Source organism: Manis pentadactyla, chromosome Y (genome assembly GCF_030020395.1).
Source record: "Manis pentadactyla isolate mManPen7 chromosome Y, mManPen7.hap1, whole genome shotgun sequence".
NCBI classification, from domain to species: Eukaryota; Metazoa; Chordata; class Mammalia; order Pholidota; family Manidae; genus Manis; species Manis pentadactyla.
Window position 1 is genome coordinate 32,705,969 of NC_080039.1, and position 19,089 is coordinate 32,725,057.

General features: G+C 45.2%; 1 long non-coding RNA gene across 2 annotated transcripts in view; it reads right to left on the bottom strand.

Annotated features, from left to right (window-relative positions):
* The window catches only part of LOC130682141 (uncharacterized), a 243,152-nt gene that overhangs the window by 122,999 nt on the left and 101,064 nt on the right, over positions 1-19,089 (bottom strand). The gene's annotated exons all lie outside the window — the stretch shown is intronic.

Consider the following 19,089-nt stretch of genomic DNA (forward strand, 5'->3'; position numbering starts at 1 on the left):
ATGATGGTTATCCTTGTTTTGAAAAGCTTGAGCTCTTCAATGTGATGGGGCTCAGGGCAGGCCCCTTGGCAGGTTGGCACTGAGAACTGGCAGGTGCAGGAAGGACTCTCTGGCCTTGCCCTGAAGTGGGTCAGAATGCCCTCCTGGGAGGCGCCCTCCCCACACCCAGAGGAAAGGAGGCCTTCCCCGGGGAAGGCGAGGGGCTGGGGAGGGATGTGCCGCTCACTCCTGGCGATGTCCCCACCCACCACGCTGTGCTTCCCCAGTCCTGGCACATGTGCCCACGGCTTTGTACCAGTCCATGCACCAGCGTAGACCCACTCGGGCTGACCCGTGTCCTCAGGTCTGCTTTCCTGAGGCTCCCGGGTCATGTAGAACATGGCACGAAATAAATGGGTTTGCTTCTCTCTGTTCCTCTGTCTTTTGCCACGGGGTCCCAGCTGAGACTCACAAGGGCAAGAGGACAAAGGCAGGTACCCCCCACAATAAATGCAACCCCCTCTCGCCCCACCTGTGCATCTACCTCACGCACAGCCGCCTGAGCAACATCGTCCTAGCAGGTGAGCAGCCATATCATAAAGGCAATCTTGTTTCATTCCTGGAAAGGCAAGAAGCCTGCAGATAGAAAGCAACACAAACAAACAAAATACCAGCATTTCATTTTGAGCATATTAGTCAGGGGGTCAGACAGAAGTCCCACATAAGCACACACACACTTCATGTAGAAATCATGAAGTAAGGCCACCTACCCTCCACAGTGAGTGTGAACCAAAAAGGCTCTCTGAAAGAGTGGGTGGGAATAAAAAACCCCAGCTGTGCATTTTGAAAGATACTTTCCGAAAGAGAGACAGGTGAGTTTTAGCTTAAGTGCTGACCATGCATTTCCCCCTTTTTAAGGGTCACGTGTGACTCCTGAACTAAAGTATTAAATGTGTTCCTCTAAGACCGGGGGTACTGCAACATCTTAGATGTGCTAGCCTTGGCTGACGGTGCCTCTGCGTTCAGCTACACAGAACCACAGAAGACGTCTCTTCCATCACACTATAATACAGACCATAGAATGACATGCCACGTAAACAGGTATGGACGACCACACAGAGAGGCTCAAGGCTGAGCTGAGTCTTCTCAAAGTTGACACTTTCTTACTATTTTGAAGCACTTTTACTGTTCACCATATTCTCATTAGGAGCTATTCTCAATGTAGATATTGCACATCGTCGTCAGTACAGGTTTTCACCAGGGCTTATGAGTCCCAAGAATGACTCAAAATGCAGACAACAACATTTTCTCTCCTCTCAGGAACACCTAATGCCAAGATTTCAGGAGACACACGGTAATACAGAAATTACAGGCACTACGTATTTTCCAGCGTTGTACTGGAGTAAACTGCGGAAATCATCATCTTAAAATTCATAGTCATTCCGATTTCCTAATGGTTCCCGGAGGCATGCTATGCAACTGGCTAGGGTTGCCAGACAGAGCACATAAGAATACAGGAATCACATTAAAGATTCAGATAAACAGTGGGTAACTGTTGAGTGCATGTATCTCCTGTGCTTAAAATGAAGAATGCGTTAAGCTGAAATTCAGATTTCACTAGCTTGTTGCATTTACACGGCAAGTCCTAAGCCCTTGAGAAGGAAAAAAAATGCAAGTGCTCTGGCATTCAGGGGAGAGCGGAAACTTACACTACCTTGAGTTGCTTGGTGCAGGCAGATCGCTCAAAGCCACGTTTTGACACCACTCTGAAAACTTAAACTACCTCTTTTTGGCCCCGGAACACTTATTCCACTGTGCTCCCTATGTGTTACTTTACAACATAATTTTTCCAGTTATTTTTTCTTTTTATTAATTCCTCACTGGGTCATATCCCCACATGATAAGGAATCAACCGTAATAGGAACATACCTGCTAATAGGGAACTTTGTACCCAAAAAAAGGTTTTTTCCACTGCAAACTCATACCTCAGAGGGACAAGAAAGAGCTGATAAAGAGCCCCCCAGATTCGTCCCTGGATGTCCTTAGGTGTATGTGGTGGTATTACACTTTACTCATTAGCATTTTCTTGGAGTTTTCTTTCTTCTTAACGACAAGCACATCATTATTTTCCTTAAGTAATGAGAAGCTGGGAACCTGGCCAAAAGTCATCTTAACAGATGCTCTTTCATCATTTCAATGACTTCCATCATTTTGCAGATCCTGGTAATTCTATTTCAGAGGTGGAATTCGTGCTGAGTCTGGTGGGCTGCTGTTATGAAAACGGACACCGGAAATAAATTAACCTGGTGACCCCCACCCAACAAGCCTGGGGACGCAGGCTGCCCTGGTGTGTGTGCCTCGCCTGCGGCTTGGTTTTGCGGAATCCACTGTTTCCCATTTTGTGCTTCATTTCCACTCACCGTTTTACTCACGCCCCACACATGGCATTACCTGTAGGGAATCAGGACACTCTAGGTTTACTTTTGGCAAGATGAACTCATTGCAAATATTCTGGAGTCTGGAGGAAGAGAAACTACAAGCTCTATGTCACTAGGTGCTGAATTCAAAGCGCGGGAACAGTCCCACAGAACAGCAGGTGCATATGCGGGCGTGCTTATTCTGGAATGCGTGCTGAGGATGAAGACAGCGTTGGTCTCAGGTTCCTTCCCATAAACTGGACCCGAACTCAACCAGTCTGGATAGATAATGATGTCTTCGGTTATATCACTGTCTTTCTTTGACATACTAGCGAATGCCCGAAAGGGGAAGCTTGGCTGTCTGAGGTTCATCGGGGCAGATGGATTATCTGTCCCGTAGCAGGAGTCGGAGCACAGGCAACTCAGCCCCACGCTGGCCTGGGCCCTGGAAGTCATCTTCCTTCGGGGCCCAGTGACTCGTGTACACTCAGCGCTGCTGCCCACCGGGAGGCAGGAAGGAGTGCCCCTCGTCACCCGGAGCCCCAGGTCAGCGCCCCTGCACTGCAGGGGACAGCGCTTCCACGCCGTTTCATTCCCAACCGAGGGCGGCCCCGCCTGCTCACAACGGAGTCACCTTTGGTGGAAGCTTTGCCTTCCCGCCCTTTCGGCATCAAAGGCCTCCTGTGGGGACGCGCCCCACTGGCCCCCCACAAGGGGTCCTTGTGTGTGCAGGGCACTGGAGCTCGTTAACGGGAGAAAAAAACAGAAACAAACGTCCAGCTGACAAAGACAGAAAGGCCTAGAGGCACAGGAGCCTCCGGAACCACTTGATTAGAAAGGGGACTGGGTATTCATTCCCTTTTTGTTCTGAGAATTAGTAGGAAGTTTTCACTAGCTGTCCTTTCAAACTGGCCAGTTTGAGAGAATTCTCATCGGGAAGCACTTCTCAGTGTGGGTGTGTTCGAATACACTTAGGGCCTGCAGAATAAATTTTTCATTGTTTAAAAATTTTATTTTAAAGGACCAATATTTGACTTATGTGGCCTTACATGATCATGTTTCCAAAAGTGAGGTGTACAGGCTGAGTGTTTATTCTGAAAGCAAAGACAAAAACTTCTAATTTTAGAACAGGTAAAGAGAAAATTCCACGGAATTAGAAATTAGATCTGAGATTGGTCATAGGAACAGCAACTACCAAGATCTTTACGTGGCTGGAGGAGGAAGAAGAGGCCTCCCACTTACGGGGCTCAGGAGGCCGGCAAAGCTGATATTTTTGCCAAAGTGGGTGTTTTTTGATCCTTGAGAAGCAGAAAGAAGTTATTCATGCTAATAAGTAAGTAATCTCTTATGTATTTTGAACGTCCTGTTTCCCATAAACCTAGAAATTAAAAAGTTTTCTCTCCTCCCTTCTCCTCTTTCAGTTGTTTTTTTTTTCAAAGCCTGAAGTCCAAAGTTTACAGTCTGTCCTAAGACAGATGGTTATCTTGCATTAGAGTTGATTTGGTTACACTGAATAAATATTCATCTGCAAATGTGATGCCTTATAAGCTTTGAAATAAAGTACACACAAGTTATGGTAATGCTGAAGACTAGAATAAACAAAGGCTGTTTGGGCCTGAACATAAACCGTTTCCAAATTAGATGTTATGTGTAAAAATGAAAGACTAATTCAGCATCTATGAAAACCACAGGAAAATACACTGTCAGCTACGGCTATATATATATGATGGTTCAATCTCTCTCCGTGACAGCTATAAACATAACAAGATCAACATTAAAGTATGTCTCACTTTCCAGTAATATTTCATTTTTTAAAAATCTTATTTTAAAGGGCCAATATTTGACTTACGTTTATTTCATGTCAAACATTTAGTTCTTCTCAGATTTAGAAGTTTGGACCATAAAGTCATTTATAGATCTGGCAAATAATTTTATGGGGCTTACATATTAGATACATGGATACTGCTTTATAATCTTCAATCTGTGATTCTGGGGTAAAAGTTCGCCACTGGTTAAAACCAGAAGGTTTTACTGTGACAAACAGCAGTAGAGGGAAGCTGGGATGAGCCCGGTGGGGAGCCAGGTGCAGCACCGGAACAGCCCCTTTTTGCGACCAGCAGTGGAAAGAGGTGACCTGTGTCCACACCACCAAGCCTAGCTTCTGCAAAACCCTTCCCATCCATGCAGATTCCAGTCCACATCGTCGGCTTGTACATCTCACTCAGCAACACCAAAGCTGGGATTGGGAGTGACCCCTGCAGATCCTGACGGAGCCTGGGCTTCTGAGACCACCAGAGCCTTCCTTCATCCCCCTTGATTTCCACCAAGTGCCCTAACTATTTCCAATCCCCGGTTTTCCCCACTGAGAATCGTATCCTTTATTTGAATCCTTGTGCATTCAAAAGACAGTCTGCATTCTTACATCTCTAATGCATTTCCATAACCATTAAAACATATTCCTCAGAGTGTCACAGTATGTTATTTTCCCCCTGTGGCAAGGTTGTTTTTGAAAAATGGCATATTTTTTCCCCCCAAATCAGAAACTACACGCTAAACTACAGTCCACAAAAATATACTAGGTCTCCCCACAGGGCACCACGGGGCTATCTATATCTCCCCTTTCCCCAGACAAGCTGTTCTGAATGCTGACTACTTCCCAAGGATGTGAAAGGCCAGCATTAGAACAGAGAGGTCCCTGCCCCCTGACAGCTTCCCTGCCTGTGGGACAAATCCACAATGAACAGGTCCACAGGTTGGTGAAGTACCTCATTGAAGCACTTCAAGATGGGTCTGAATGTCTCGGCAGGGCTAGAATGTACGGCGTCGTGCAGAAGTGTTAAACAAAGCCATCAATGCCTGTAAGGAGAGGTGGGCTTTCATCCAGTTTTTCTTTGGAGTGGGGATTGCTTTGCCTGCTTATGGAAAAGGGATTGCAGGGAAGCAGTAGAGAATCGGGGGCAGGTCAGGAGCTCTCAGTAGGCAGGAGTTGACAGAGGTTTGAACTAGATGTGGCAAAGGTGACAAAAAGGGTGTGCTGGGATGCGTAGGAGAGACCCGGCAGAGGGGACCTGGGGATGGAGGGAAGGGGTTAAAGGGTGCCAGGGATGTCTGGCTTGAATAACTGGGTAGATAGAAGAACCATGTGCTGAGATCTGGAAGACTGAGAAAGAAATAGATATTTTTAGGCAAAATTAAATGCTCAGTTTGGGACACGCATCTGGGATACATCCAAGCAGAAATCTCAAGACAAAACAAAACCCCGAATCCACCAGTTGGGCATAAGCCTGGCACACACAGGAGAGTCCTCAGCAGCCACACACGTTCAGGGGTTAGTAGCTAGTTGCTTGCACTTCAAGTGAGGAGGATGGATGGGAGGACTTCCAGCAAGACAGGGATGAAGAGAGGACCACTCAGAAGCACGGAGAACGCTCAGGAAGGAGGGAGACAATGTGGCTGTCACACTCAGCCCGTTTATATTGTGAGTGTCAGGCTCAGTTCCGCGGCGATTCCGTGCATCCTTTAGCACGTCATGGGCCTTTCTCTGCTGCAGCGGTTCTAAACTCTGGCTGCGTTTTACATTCACCTATGCACTTTGGAGTAATCCTAATGCCTGGGTCCCACCCCAGCTGGTCTTAAGAACTGGTCCACCCAGACGGTTCTAATGTTCACCCAGGGTTGAGAATCACTGTTGTTGGCTGTGGATATAAGCGGTACTTGTCAGATACACATAAGGGCAACCGGCTTACAGCGCATAAAGACCTTTGCTATTTTTCCAATACGCAAGTGTCACTGAACAGTCCCTTCATCTCTCCCCAAAAATGTCAAACTTTTATTAACAGAAGAATTTCACTTAACTATTTCATGTCTTGACCTATAAAAGCAACATATATACCTGTATAGATACATTTTAATTTCCGCAGAGTTAATAATGCTGATCTGAGATGGCGAATGTGATCATGTGGGGACACGGAGAATGCCAGCAGCATCGAAGATAGGGACACTAGCCCCACCCAAAGGGAGAAGTTAGAAAGATTCCCCGAGGGTGATGGCGCCTATGTGACCTGAAAGACAGTGGGATATCCAGATGAAGAAGAATAGGGGAATTTCAGACAGCGCAACCATCTGGAAAAATGCAGGGAGACCCAAACCAGCATGGCGTGGAAAGGGGACTAACAACTCCTTTTAGCTGCAGCTTGAAAGACGTGGAGAATGGCAGGGATGCGGATGGTCCCTGCACAGCATGTCTATGCACGGCGAGCTTGCACTTACTCTCTAGGTGGTGTGACCAATGAAAGGCTTTCCGACGGGCAGCGACGAGCCCTCTTTCTGTCTGTAGGACAATCCTAATCACTGTTCAGGACATACGTTTAAGGCAGAAGTGTACTCAGGGACGCTGGTGAGTACAATAATTGCCTCTTTGGGTAAGAGCTGAGAAAGCAGAAGGGACCCAGGCAGATGCAGGTCTGGGAACCAGTCAAGAGGTAAAATGCACTGAGTAAAGGACAAAGGGCTGGACATGTAGGACAAGGGGAGAAAGGACGGGGCTGTTTCCTAGATTCGGCACAGAGGGGATGTGGTGCCTGCAGTGTAGGGAACAGGACGATTCAGGCGGATGCCTGACACGCGACCAAGTGAGTGTGTCCCTTGGAGAGTGCACATCCGCATCAGTTTTCCGGAGCAGTTGCAACGAGGTGTCACAAATCCTGTTTTCCCTGCTGACACCTCTGAAGTGACTTAAAACAACACAAATCTGTCAACTTCTAGTTCTGGAAGTTACAAGTCCAAAACAGGATTCACAGGCTAAAATCAGGATGTCGGCAGAGTGCGCTCCGTGCGGAGGCCGTAGGGAGAAGCCGTTTCCTTGTCCTTTCTGGCTTCCTGAGTCTGCCCACATCCCTTGGCTCCTGGCCCCTTCCTCCCTCTGAGGCCGGCCGGGCCGGGTAAGTTCTTCTCACACTGGGCTCTCTCCTGCACTTCCGCCTGCCTCCTCCACCGTGGGGATCCTGCATGGTCACACCGGACCCACCTGGATAATCTCCCTATTTTGTGTCCAGCTGATGGGCAACCTTAGTCCCATCTGCAACTTGAACTCCCACCCGCTATGAAAAGTTAACAAATCCATGGATTGCAGGAATTAGGATGTGGATACCTTGGGGTGGTGGTGGTGGGGCTGTCATTATCCTGTGTACCACCATATCTTAGCATCAAACATGGCACAGCTGTGAGAGGTTCGGCATCAAATTTGACACTCAACAGCACAGAGTGTTTAACAAAAACCATGAAAGAAGCTGAGGTTTCCCAGCAGAATGAGAATAAAGGGAACAGTGTTTGGGGATGAATGTTTAGGGTGGATAAGAATGAGGCATCCATGAAGAAAATACGAGCAACTAGAGAGCGAATGGAACCAGGGGAACGTAGTAGGCATGAGGAAGATGGGGTTTGGAGGGGTGGGAGCAGTGGTTGTAAGCTGGGTCAAAGTCTGCACCTTAGAAATCCTTGATGTGTTGAAAATGGTGAGGAAGAGGTCCACAGGCAGTGGATGTTAATTTTGAGTCAAGGCTAGGACATGTAAAATATTCCAACGTCTTTTCTACATGTACATTGTACAAAACATGTTATCCTCCACGGCAAACACAGATGCACCCCTTCACGTTCTCATCCTGTCTGAATCTCCTCTAAATTTCCTGAGCACATAAATGGAGTGCCTGGCTGAGCAGCGCTCTTACACGTCAGGACTTCCCACGGGTTTGTTACGGCTGCACACAGTGTGGCGGAAACAAAAAATCTCCTCTGCGGTTTCATTTAGATTATTGCCGCCCATTCTGGTGGAATGTCTACACCTAAGGAGAATAATCAATCCCACTGGATGCTAACAAAAATTGTATCATGGAAAGGATGTGTTAGCTGTGGTCTGAATTAGCAACTCTTTGCAGGGTGATTTTATTGTTGCGTACGTTCTCATTTCTCTCCCCTTCATTAAGTCACTACAACCTCTAGTAATGGGATAGGGCTCTTTTAATACACAGTCCATATACAAAATACAAAAATACACATTGCTGATGCAGGGCTCAGGGCATGGAAAGGCAAACATGAAGAAAACGAATGGGATTAAATCTGGTATTAAGAGAGGTGACCAGGGAAACATATTTACGATGCTGAAAAACTCAAGATACAAAGTTTGTATTAGATTTTTCTTCCCTTTATAGAAAGGGTGACATAGACATTAAGCAAAAAAAGACAAATTTTTAAAAAGTACCAAAAAAAAAGGTTGCACCCTGGGAGAAAGTCACTGAAGCGGGAACATGCATGCTGTAGGTAGAGGTGGACTGGTGTGACCTGCATGGGCAAGGGAGGATGTAAAATGAGGCTGAAGGTTGGACTCAGGCTTGTCTGGGGAAGCTGTGTGCCAAGCTGTGAGCTTTGGAACAATAGCCAGAAGCTTAATGTGACTATTCTGGAGAGAAGTTTTAAGTCTAAGCACAGATACAGAAAAACAGGAGCAGACACTAAGCATCCAAGACATATAATTAGCAGACTTTTACCACTGAAAGGCATAAGGAATAAAGGACAGTAGAACTCAGATAATTCTGAGGCTTTCAGAAGGAGCCGATGGCAGAATAACTGATTCACACTTGAAAAAGAGAAAGGAAAATTGTGGAGAGACTCTGACCGGCCAGGTGGCTATTTAAGCCTCCTAGAGCTGAGGGAGAGTGCAGGAGAGGCAGCTCTGAATCAGAGGTCAGCTGCCCAGGTGGAAGGGGTAGTGGTAGATGCACATGTTTTTAATTTATAGGAGACCTGGCTTTGATCTGTCCAAGTCCCAACTGCTAGAGGGCAGCTGGTCCGATTTGACAGTTACATCAAGGGGAATGGACTGAACACGAAGTATCACTGAAGTTGGTCTCAATATAAAGTGTTAAGGCTTTTCTTTGCTCATAACCAAATGTGCTTTTAGATGAAGCTAATGATACTTCAAAACCACGGGACAGTTAGGGAGTGTTTATATTTTAATCTGAAGCAATACACTGGCAAGAGATGGTAACAATGACATATCCCTATAAATCGCCCTGCAGTTGGCCAGCGAATGTAAATATGTCATCCGGGGTGATAGTAAGTGAGGCTCACTTGGCTGAATGGTAGCTTAGTGAATCTCCTGATACTCTTTTATGATTACATTCTGTTATTTTTGTTTGCCTCAGCCACACTTAAAACTTTCTTCTTCGAGTATCATTTGTGCTGATAAAGTCATTTAGTCATTGTTTATCCAGTATTTTCTCCTATTTTTTTCAGTCATAAATAAATCTTTCCTCTTAACTGTTTAAGAAGAAATTGTTTAAAAACTGTTCAAAACATTTTTACATTGTCTAAAAATGTTTTATGTCATCTTTATGTGATTTCTTCCATGCTACATTGTGAAAAAGTTAAGATATGTTTGCCTCTTCAAATTCTATAAATAACAGAGGCTATAAATAAACTCTAGGTTCATTGTTAAAATGAAAGATATTTCACCCGTCATGAAAATCATAGGGTCGCACAGTGGGCAGTCATATTTGTGTTTACCTTCTGTGAAATAAATATACTGACAGAGATAATGCCTGAGTGTCCACAGGGACTGGCAAGTAGGGAATCAGTAAAGAGTTCTCTTCTTGACCTGCTTTTGGACCACGCAATTTCTAATGTTTCGGACCACGCAACGACTGGTCTAGGCGTCACCAGGCGGTACTGCAGCCGTCTGAGCGCGAGGGGACACGTAGCTTCTTTTGTGGCACTGTTTTCATACAGGCCGAGTAGTGCGTCAGCTCCACGTCCTGTGACTTGGCATCTATCCGATCATTTGATTCTTTCACGTCCTCTTTGTTTGTCCTCTACTCCTCTGTTTTTTTTTTTTCCTGAAACAGAATTTTCCTTCTCTTCTGAAAAAGTCTATCTTTAAAGTCAAGTCCATAATGATTATTGTTCACTAAAGGAATAAAGCCATTCATGCATTTAATTCACCACTGGCTAAATGCCACATAGCAAGAGGCACAGATGCAGATGCTGGGAATACAGCAACGAGCGAAACAGAGAAAGCCCGGCTCTCCTGGGGTTTACACTCTTAACACAGCGAGACAGAAAACCACCAGACGGGTCCAAATGCCATAGTGCAGGTGACAAAGAGAGCTAGGATGAAAAATACGCCAAGGTACTGAGAAGAGAGGGGCGGGGTCGGTAGAATTTTAAATAGAGCAGTCAGAGAGAAAAATGTCTGCGAGAATAGTTGGGCTAAAGGAGAAAGCAGGGCAGGTTTCTGCAGGGAGGCCGTTCTAGGTAGAAGAAACGAAGCAGAAACACCTCCCCAGAAGGGCAGTGTGATTGTCCCCACCTCCTAACAACAGGAAAGAAGAGGTGAAATGAGATCTGATGGCCGAGCACGAGATTCCGTAATACACGGCGGTCTAGACTTTGCATTTTATGCTGACTGAGAAGGCAGGCAATACGGCGCGAGTCCACTGTTTGGACGTCCACTATAATACGCAAGTGTCATGACGTACAAGTGACCATGTGAGTATCACGACTTATTTTAACAGAATCACTGTGGCTGCCCAGGAAGATGAGCATAGGAACAGGTGGGCCGGCTGGTCAGACGGCAGGGCTCAGAAGCGGCTGTACTCCGGATGCAGCTGGAAGACGCAGTGGACGGAATACGCCAGTGACTTCCAGCCGCACAGAGCTCAAAAGTGATCCAGGCTATCCCGGTGCAACAGCTGGAAAAAGGCTGCCATTTGCTGAGCCGGGCAGTTTTGTGGGAGCACCAAGATTCTTTGGTGAGGCCAGGGGTCAGGGGGTGGAAGTCAAAAGTCCTCACCCTTGGCCAGCTTCTCTGTGTAAAGAAACAAAAATGAAAATATAAATCCAAATAGGTCTAATATCGAAGCCCCAGGGTTAAGGGCTTGGGACTTTCTTGGCTGTTGGATTTGTATCCAAGGTGCCTGCAAGAAGAGGCCGTTTCTAAACTCCTCTCACTCCAGGTGCTGAGAGACTCAACACAGAAAAGGACATCACAGAGGTCATTCCCCAAATACGCGAGGGGCACGTGTCCCATGCCTGCCTTGCTCCCCGACCTCAGATTACGGTAATGAGGGCGCAGACCAGGGCCCTGACCGCACGGCGCTGATGTGCAGGGCTTCTGGGACATGACCGCCTGGAAGACTCTTCCCGTGTCCTTGCTGGCCTGACTACCCAAAGCCGCTGTGGCCTGGGCCCCTCATCACTGCACCTGAAGGGGCTGTCAGGGCAGTGCCATCACACACCCCTGGGGACCCCGGCGGGCTGCCCCTTGGCAAACCGCTCGGACACCCCACACCTGATGCTCCCCCCAGCCCTCCCTGGTGCCGCGGCACTGAGCTGGTCCTCAGCAGGCTCCTCCCCGCCTCAGACCTTCTCTCAGCACTCGGCACCTTCTCTCCTTGACCCAAGCAGGCTTTTCCACAGACAGGGTTTCAGGCACAGCCTTCCCTGCACTCCTGAGCTTACAGGCCCAGCCAGGCGGGCAGATGCCCTTCGCCTCCGCTCAGTCCTGTCGTCCAAACGGCGTGTCCTGCTTCCCTCTGCCGTGGGGCCCACCTTCCCTGATGCAGTCCCGTCTCCACTAGCGTTGTTTGCTACAGCACAACTCACTAGGGCATTTGACTTAGTCTGTCTATTTTTTCTAGCTGCTGATAAAGGTCTCACCTACCCCTAGAAAATGATGAATTTTCCTCTGCCGCCTATTACAAGCTTAGCAGCTCCCTCTGCTCAGGGTCCACCTGGGCAAAATTAAGGTGTTGGCAGGACGGGCTCTAACCTGGGGGTCCCGGGGAACCGCTTTCAAGCCCGTCCAGGTTGTTGGCAGAACAGTGACTGGCCGGGTGGCCGTGGGCCGTAGGACAGAGGCTCCTGCCTTGTTTCTGGCTGTCACCTGGGGTCCCTCTCAATTCCTGGGGGCTGTCCTCAGGTCCTCCCACTTCCCCTAGTATCAGGGGGCCTCCCTTGCACGCACCCCCTCCCCTTCGAAGCTCTCTGACATTCGCTTCTCTTACCAGCTGAGGAAACTCCACTTTCCTGTGGCTCGTGCGATGACCCCACCTTAAGGCAAGTGATGAGGAACCCGACTCCCATCTGCAGAACTCCTTGTGCCATGGACGAGACGGGACATCACCACGACAGTAACACGTGGGGGCAGAAGTCACAGGAGCCATCTGGAAGGCCGCCTGCCGTCCCTCCCCACAGAGATTTCCAAGCTCATGTTTTGTCTTACGAGTAAGTGTGTGACCTAAAGGGCCTCACACGAAAATGGGAAAAAAACAGTGTATATGACAAGAGATTGCTGACTGCTGAGAGGCACTCGCAGACAGTGTTTTCGTCTCACCGCGGCTGGGAGTGACTGCCAGCGGCGGACCCGACCTTCAGACAGTGCGATGAAGTCCTGCTGTGAAGACGAGAGTAGGTGAGCAACACGGGTAACGGGGTGCAGAACGGGGCGAGGGAGACACCTCGCATCCCCAAAGATTTCATTTCTGTAAACACTGGTGAGAAGAGATCAACCGTCAAACACTGGTTCATGTACATTTTCAACTGATCTCAACTCATTACGCTGAAGAGCCAGATGTTTAAAGGGATCATTACGTTCAGCTGAGCGGGATGAATCCTACCCTTGGTTACGGTGGCTCGGACGAGATGCGCAGGGAGGGTGGATATGCTCAACATAATACTCTTTTTTTCACATATACTTTACATAAACTTGAATGTTTAAAAGCTGTAGAGGAAAAACTAAACAAAGACTAGACGAATGTTTCTTCTATTCCTTTGATGTAACAATTATAAAATTATAAAAAGAAAAAGATGAGTCAAGTGTGGTATATAGAATATTCACTGGAATCTGGGAAAAAGGGGTTTTTGCAGGAACTGATGACAGCCCCTTGGACAAGCATTCTATATCCTCCCTGCAGTGTGACCCTCCTCTATTTAAAATAAGGATGTGTCAACATCATGGGTCACTTTCCCCTTGATGTCACGGTCAAAGAGTGTACCCTTGGCGTAATGAAACACTGCAGACGCACTCAGAGGTTTTACTGTTTTGAAGTACTTTCCCCAAAAAGCTCCAGGGATTCTTTGGTATCACCTGGTCTCACTGAATGGATTGTAAACAAGCTGCCTGCTCCGGTGCCCTGGCCTTACAAAGTCCCTTTCCTGATTGAAGAAGGCTCAGGACCTTTGCCTGACCTCAATCAGGTCCTGGGGTTCTCGGTGTAACAGACCCGCACGGAGCTAACTGAATGACTCTCTGGCCTAATTTCATCACGGTACTGCCGCTGTAGATGACCACAGGGTGACTGAGCAGGTCGTCCTCAGGATCCCACGGTCTCTTTCTATCTTGAATTCTTACATATTCAATCTGCCCTGCTCCATACTGGAGGCCAATCTAAGAGGAAGAAGACTCTCATTTTATGACTTTCTGTTAAAAGACTGCATACAAATGATTTTCCAGATTTTTCTGATTCTTTTGGGGAATTCACATATACACATGTTGTTTTATTAAACAGAAAATTCATCAAAATCGTCCAATCTATTAGCCGTTGTCTTGTTAGTCCTTACTCAAAAAGGAAACACAAATCTAGGCCCAAGACAGTGTGAACACAGAGTAGGTTATCAGAATGCACATGGTACAGAAGAATAAAAACACAGCCTTACTGGGTAACAGACGGTTTTCACTACAGTTTCCATATGAGTGGAACTTTGTTCTCATTATTTTATCTTTTCAGATGAGTGCTGGTAGAGGAAGAGGGGCAGAAAATATGTGGCTGGTGGTTTGAAATGTTTTCTTTTTCTGTGCTCGCACTTCAGAGGCTGACACTTTCTCCTTTCTATGTACGCTCCTGAAAGCAGATTGTGCACCTTTGTGTCAGTTTGTGCGTAACTAAAATTACATATATACATAAACACACACACACACGGAATGTGTATGTGAGCTATAAATATGTCAAATATGTATAAAGTGTCTATATGTATGAGATACAAATATCTGAAATATACATGAACTACACACATCTCATTGCATATACATATACGTAATAAATCTAAATACATAAACATACAACCTTCTGAACAAAACCATAAATTGATGTGACCAACTCTTAACTCATCAGAAGAAAATGAAAACACTTAAGTTATGAGTCCCTCATAAGGTTAAGTGACTCTTTCATCTACAAATATCTACTGAGCATCTATTAAATACCTGTTTCTTAAACTGGGGCAGTGACAGATGAAGGAATAGGAAAATAAAAGTCTCCTGCTTTCGTTTGGATTGCTTCTGCATGAAATCATCGTACTTTTAAAAGAGCTGCTGAAAACAATTACAGAAAAGGGCTGGGTAGGCTTCCACAACATTGTGTTAAAGCTGGCCCATTTGGTACAGGAAGGGAAAAAAAAATCCCTCTTTGATTAAGCCACTTCAGTCTTGTTTCCTCAGGGCCTTATCCGTTCCACTGCAGTCAAAGCAATCTTCCTGCAAAACCTCCTTCATTATTCACCGCTTGCTGCTAGAGATCACGGGGACATATTCTTCTCCATCTGTGTCCTTTTCCCACCTTCTCCATCCTTGTGGTGACACACACCCAATTCATCTTGTCCTTTTCAATTTTCTTGTCCCTTGAAGCAAATCTACGGACAGTGGCTACCAATCATACCTCTATAACATTTTTATAATTCACTCTTTCTATCAGATACACTCTCCTCCTTTTTCGCCTTTATTATTTTGAGCAATGACTAGCACGAGCATCTCTAGTCTCTCCTTGTCTCTAGCACTACAATACTGTACATAAATGTTACCTATTATATGGCTCAGTATTCCACCACGAAACAGCGCTCCCTTTGGGCTTTTACTGTTACTTTTCGTTGTTGTTGTTTCTTTGGATTTAACTGAAGTATAACCGACACACAAAAAAAACTGCTGATGCCTACAATTTGACGACTTTGCATCTGTATGTACATAGTTAGGAAGCCATCACTGTCACTTGAGCTCTGCTGTCAAGGAGATTATAATTTCATTGGAAAAATAAGTCCTGTGTATGTGAGCACCGTCAACATGCTAGAAGTTGGACTCCAGACAGAGCCCGCCATGCCTAGGTGTAAATCATCAGTCTTGGCCCCCATGGGAGACTCACCCAGACCCCGGCATGTAGTAACAGCTTATTTCTGCCTCCTGTAGCAGGACACAAGAATGAGGGAAGCACCACGTGTCTTCAAGGCTGACATGAGAGATCCCCAACCTCAGCAACATCTGTGGATGCCCCTGCCCACCTGTGTGTGCTCCTCAAAGAGTTCTGACCAACAGCTTCTCTGCAAATCCCGTCTCCTCGTGCTGACCGGCCTCTGCATTTCCATCTGAGGCAAGAGCCCTCTTTCACTGTCAGCCTCCAACCAAGTTTCAGACAGGCTGTCGATGGTTATCACGTCCCAGATGATTCAAGTCTGGACATTTTTTGAGCAGAAAGGATTTATCCTCAGGCATTACTCTGGGACAAAGGGCAAAAGTGGAGGCCGTCATGAACACCCAGGGTTCCTGGGCCACCTTCTCCCTTATCCTGTTCTGATCCACTCAAGACGTCTGTTACCAATAGAAAATGACAAAATAAGGTCTTGTCAAATGCAGTTGTGGTATGTGCAAAATACTGTCTGGATAAATAGGACACAGCAATAAGCTCAGGCCGGAGTCAGAAGGGGGAAAGGTGTCTCACGGAGGGAAAAGGCTTTCAAAGGGAGTGCGGACAAAGCAAGGGACCCTGTGCCCCTGATTAACATGCTGTCCCCTAATTAACTGCTTTCATCTTCCCAGCAGAGACTCATGTGTCTATTGTCTGTTGATCATGTCAAACTGTGTCCCTCCCAGAACAGGCTCAAGGCCCTTAGCTGGCTCTCCAAAGTCACATTCACGTGACTCTTAATAAGGGATTCCTACATTCTGGAGATAAACACTAAACTGTTTACCAAAGAACTGGAATGACTATGGAATTGCCTTCAGAATAATCTAAAAAGGATGGGAGGAGGTGCAGGTGAAGACAAGACTGGCCATGAGGGGGTGTTTGATGCTGAGTGAAGGGAAGGTTATTATGCTATGATTCTATTTTCCTAACTTTATTATGGGTTTAAAGTTCTTCATACTGAAATTTAAATATTTAAAAACCATGCTTTTTACTAGCCCTTTATATCTCCTATACCCAAATTCAATCACATTTCTTTCTCTTGTGTCAGCCTATTGGAACTTGGCTGGCTTGGTGATTTCCACTGTCAAGCTCTTTATAAAATGTTAATGTGCTATTCGATCACTTCACGTTTGCACACATTATCCATCAGGGGTTAGTTACTGTCCTCAGTACTGTGACTAGAATAACTAATACAACATGACTCCTGTCCTAAAGCACCTAATGGGGGAGCAGGTACTCACAGGCATGTGGGGGTGTATACTAGCAGGTGTGTGTGACCAAGTATTAAACGTGTTTGACACACAGTCAGTGACAAGAGTGGGTGTTGTGTTGTAGCTGGGGTGGAGTGGGGTGTCAGAATTCAGCAGAGAAGAGGTAACGTGTAAGTAAAGTATGTGTCTTGTTAAACCATTCTAGGCAGATGGAGTTTCAAGGAGCAAGGCTCCAAGAAATGAAATAGCCTCGGACACTGAATGCCAACTACAGTTGAAAGAAGTATAAGTGACCACAGAAATGTCATTTATTTGGTACTTTGTTTTGTACTGACAGTGATCATTCTACCTAATAAGAGGATTAAGAAAACAAGAATTATCCTAGATGTAATGCAGTCATCATAGGACAATTTGCAGTATCTCATAACACAGCTCATATTAAAGACTTCTTTTTTTGCTTAAATTTTTTACTATACTAATTTTGTGAAAGGCCTTTCTTAATATTCAAGGCTTACTGCTCTGAATAACTTGGAGAAAGAGATGATTTTGTGTTAGAATAATACCGCCTACCTCTCCATGAAAATCCCGAATGAATATTGACTGTGAACAGTGATGGCAAGTTTTATTCCAAGATGCTCCACGGTGCTCTGACTGCACCCGAATCATGGTGCACCATAATGCACAAAGAACATGAGACTCATGCTGACACCCTGCGCAGTGGCTGGCAGCTGACGGAGTCAAGCATGACTCTTAGGGCCCCACACAGAAATCCACATGCTATGAAAGTTCGGATTGTTCGAGTCCTTTAACAACAACAACAACAAAAATCACCCATGGGTTAGCCAGAGACGGGTAAGATTCCTCAAGGGAGGAACAACCTAAGACAGGCACAGTCGCAGGGGGGCCATCAGGTGAGAAATTGGGGATCAACAGAGGTGAGGCTTAGAACCTCACCCCCCCTGTTCTGAGAGAAATCTTCTGCATCCGTGGATGTTTTATTGCCCTGGTCTAGCTTGGATTAACACATAGTCTACAGGCACACACCTGATCATCTACATTTGCTCTCTTACAACACTAAACTATGTTTTCTACCTTTATCTTGTATCTACCTACCACTTCAGCATTTTATTAAAAATAATAATAATAATAAAGGGAGAAATGTGGTATCCACATATAAATCAAGTATAAAAATCAAATGATTATTCATATTTGAACTGACTGTTTATAGTTCATAATGCATGAGCAAAACCGGAAGTTTCTGTGATGGCTGCCCTTGTACTGTTCACCATGTAAGAACTTATTCACTATGTAAGAATTTGTTCTCCATGTAAGAACTTGTTTGTTATGCCTCAGAAGATTGGAGACTGATGAAAATTAGGCTTGGGGTGGATTAATGATTGTGCATTGAGCATTGACTCCCCTATACAGAATTTTATTGTTGTTAACAACCATTTGATCAATAAATATGAGAGATGCCCTAAAAAAAAAAAAAAAATCACCCATGGGAGTTAATTATATGTGATTTGATCATGTTTACATAGCCTAGGAATGAAAAGATACGCATTTCCCCTAGATTATTAAAAGAAAAAGGCTGATTTTCCAAACACACTGGGAACATTTTTTCTCATAACACAATGGTGCTTTCCTACAAATAACACAATCTTTGGGTAGACCACTTTTAATTTATTGAAGGCTTCCTTTATTATTTCTAATAAAAGAAAACAGAGAAGTAGAATGCCTATTAAAACAAATGTCCATGTACATGCCACCCAGAATTAACAGCAGTCACTTTTGTTTCAAACACGACAAAAGAGCATGAAACATTCACAGAAAGAGTGAATCACTTGAAACTACCATCAACTTAACACATAACGTGTCTCTTAAGTAAAGTCTCTCAAATAAGTAACTTCATAAACTTGACAATGTTCTATGGATCTTCAAGAAACATAAATGGTAGAAAGTATGTATTCTACAACTTTCATTTTACCTCTTTATACTTTGAAAACTTTTCACAGATACACTGAATTCCTTTTAAATGTTATACTGATTGTATCACACATTATAGGTATATCCCAAATTTACCATTTATCCATTAACAGATTTGGGTCTTTCCCTATTAAAAAAAGTGAAAAATTCAACAATGAATTTCTTTGTACAGATCACTGAGTTCACTTAAATATTCCAATTTTTGTCCAAGAAAATATAATGATGTGTGTGCATTTGATTTTTATACATGTGCATACACAAATTATTTTTGTCATT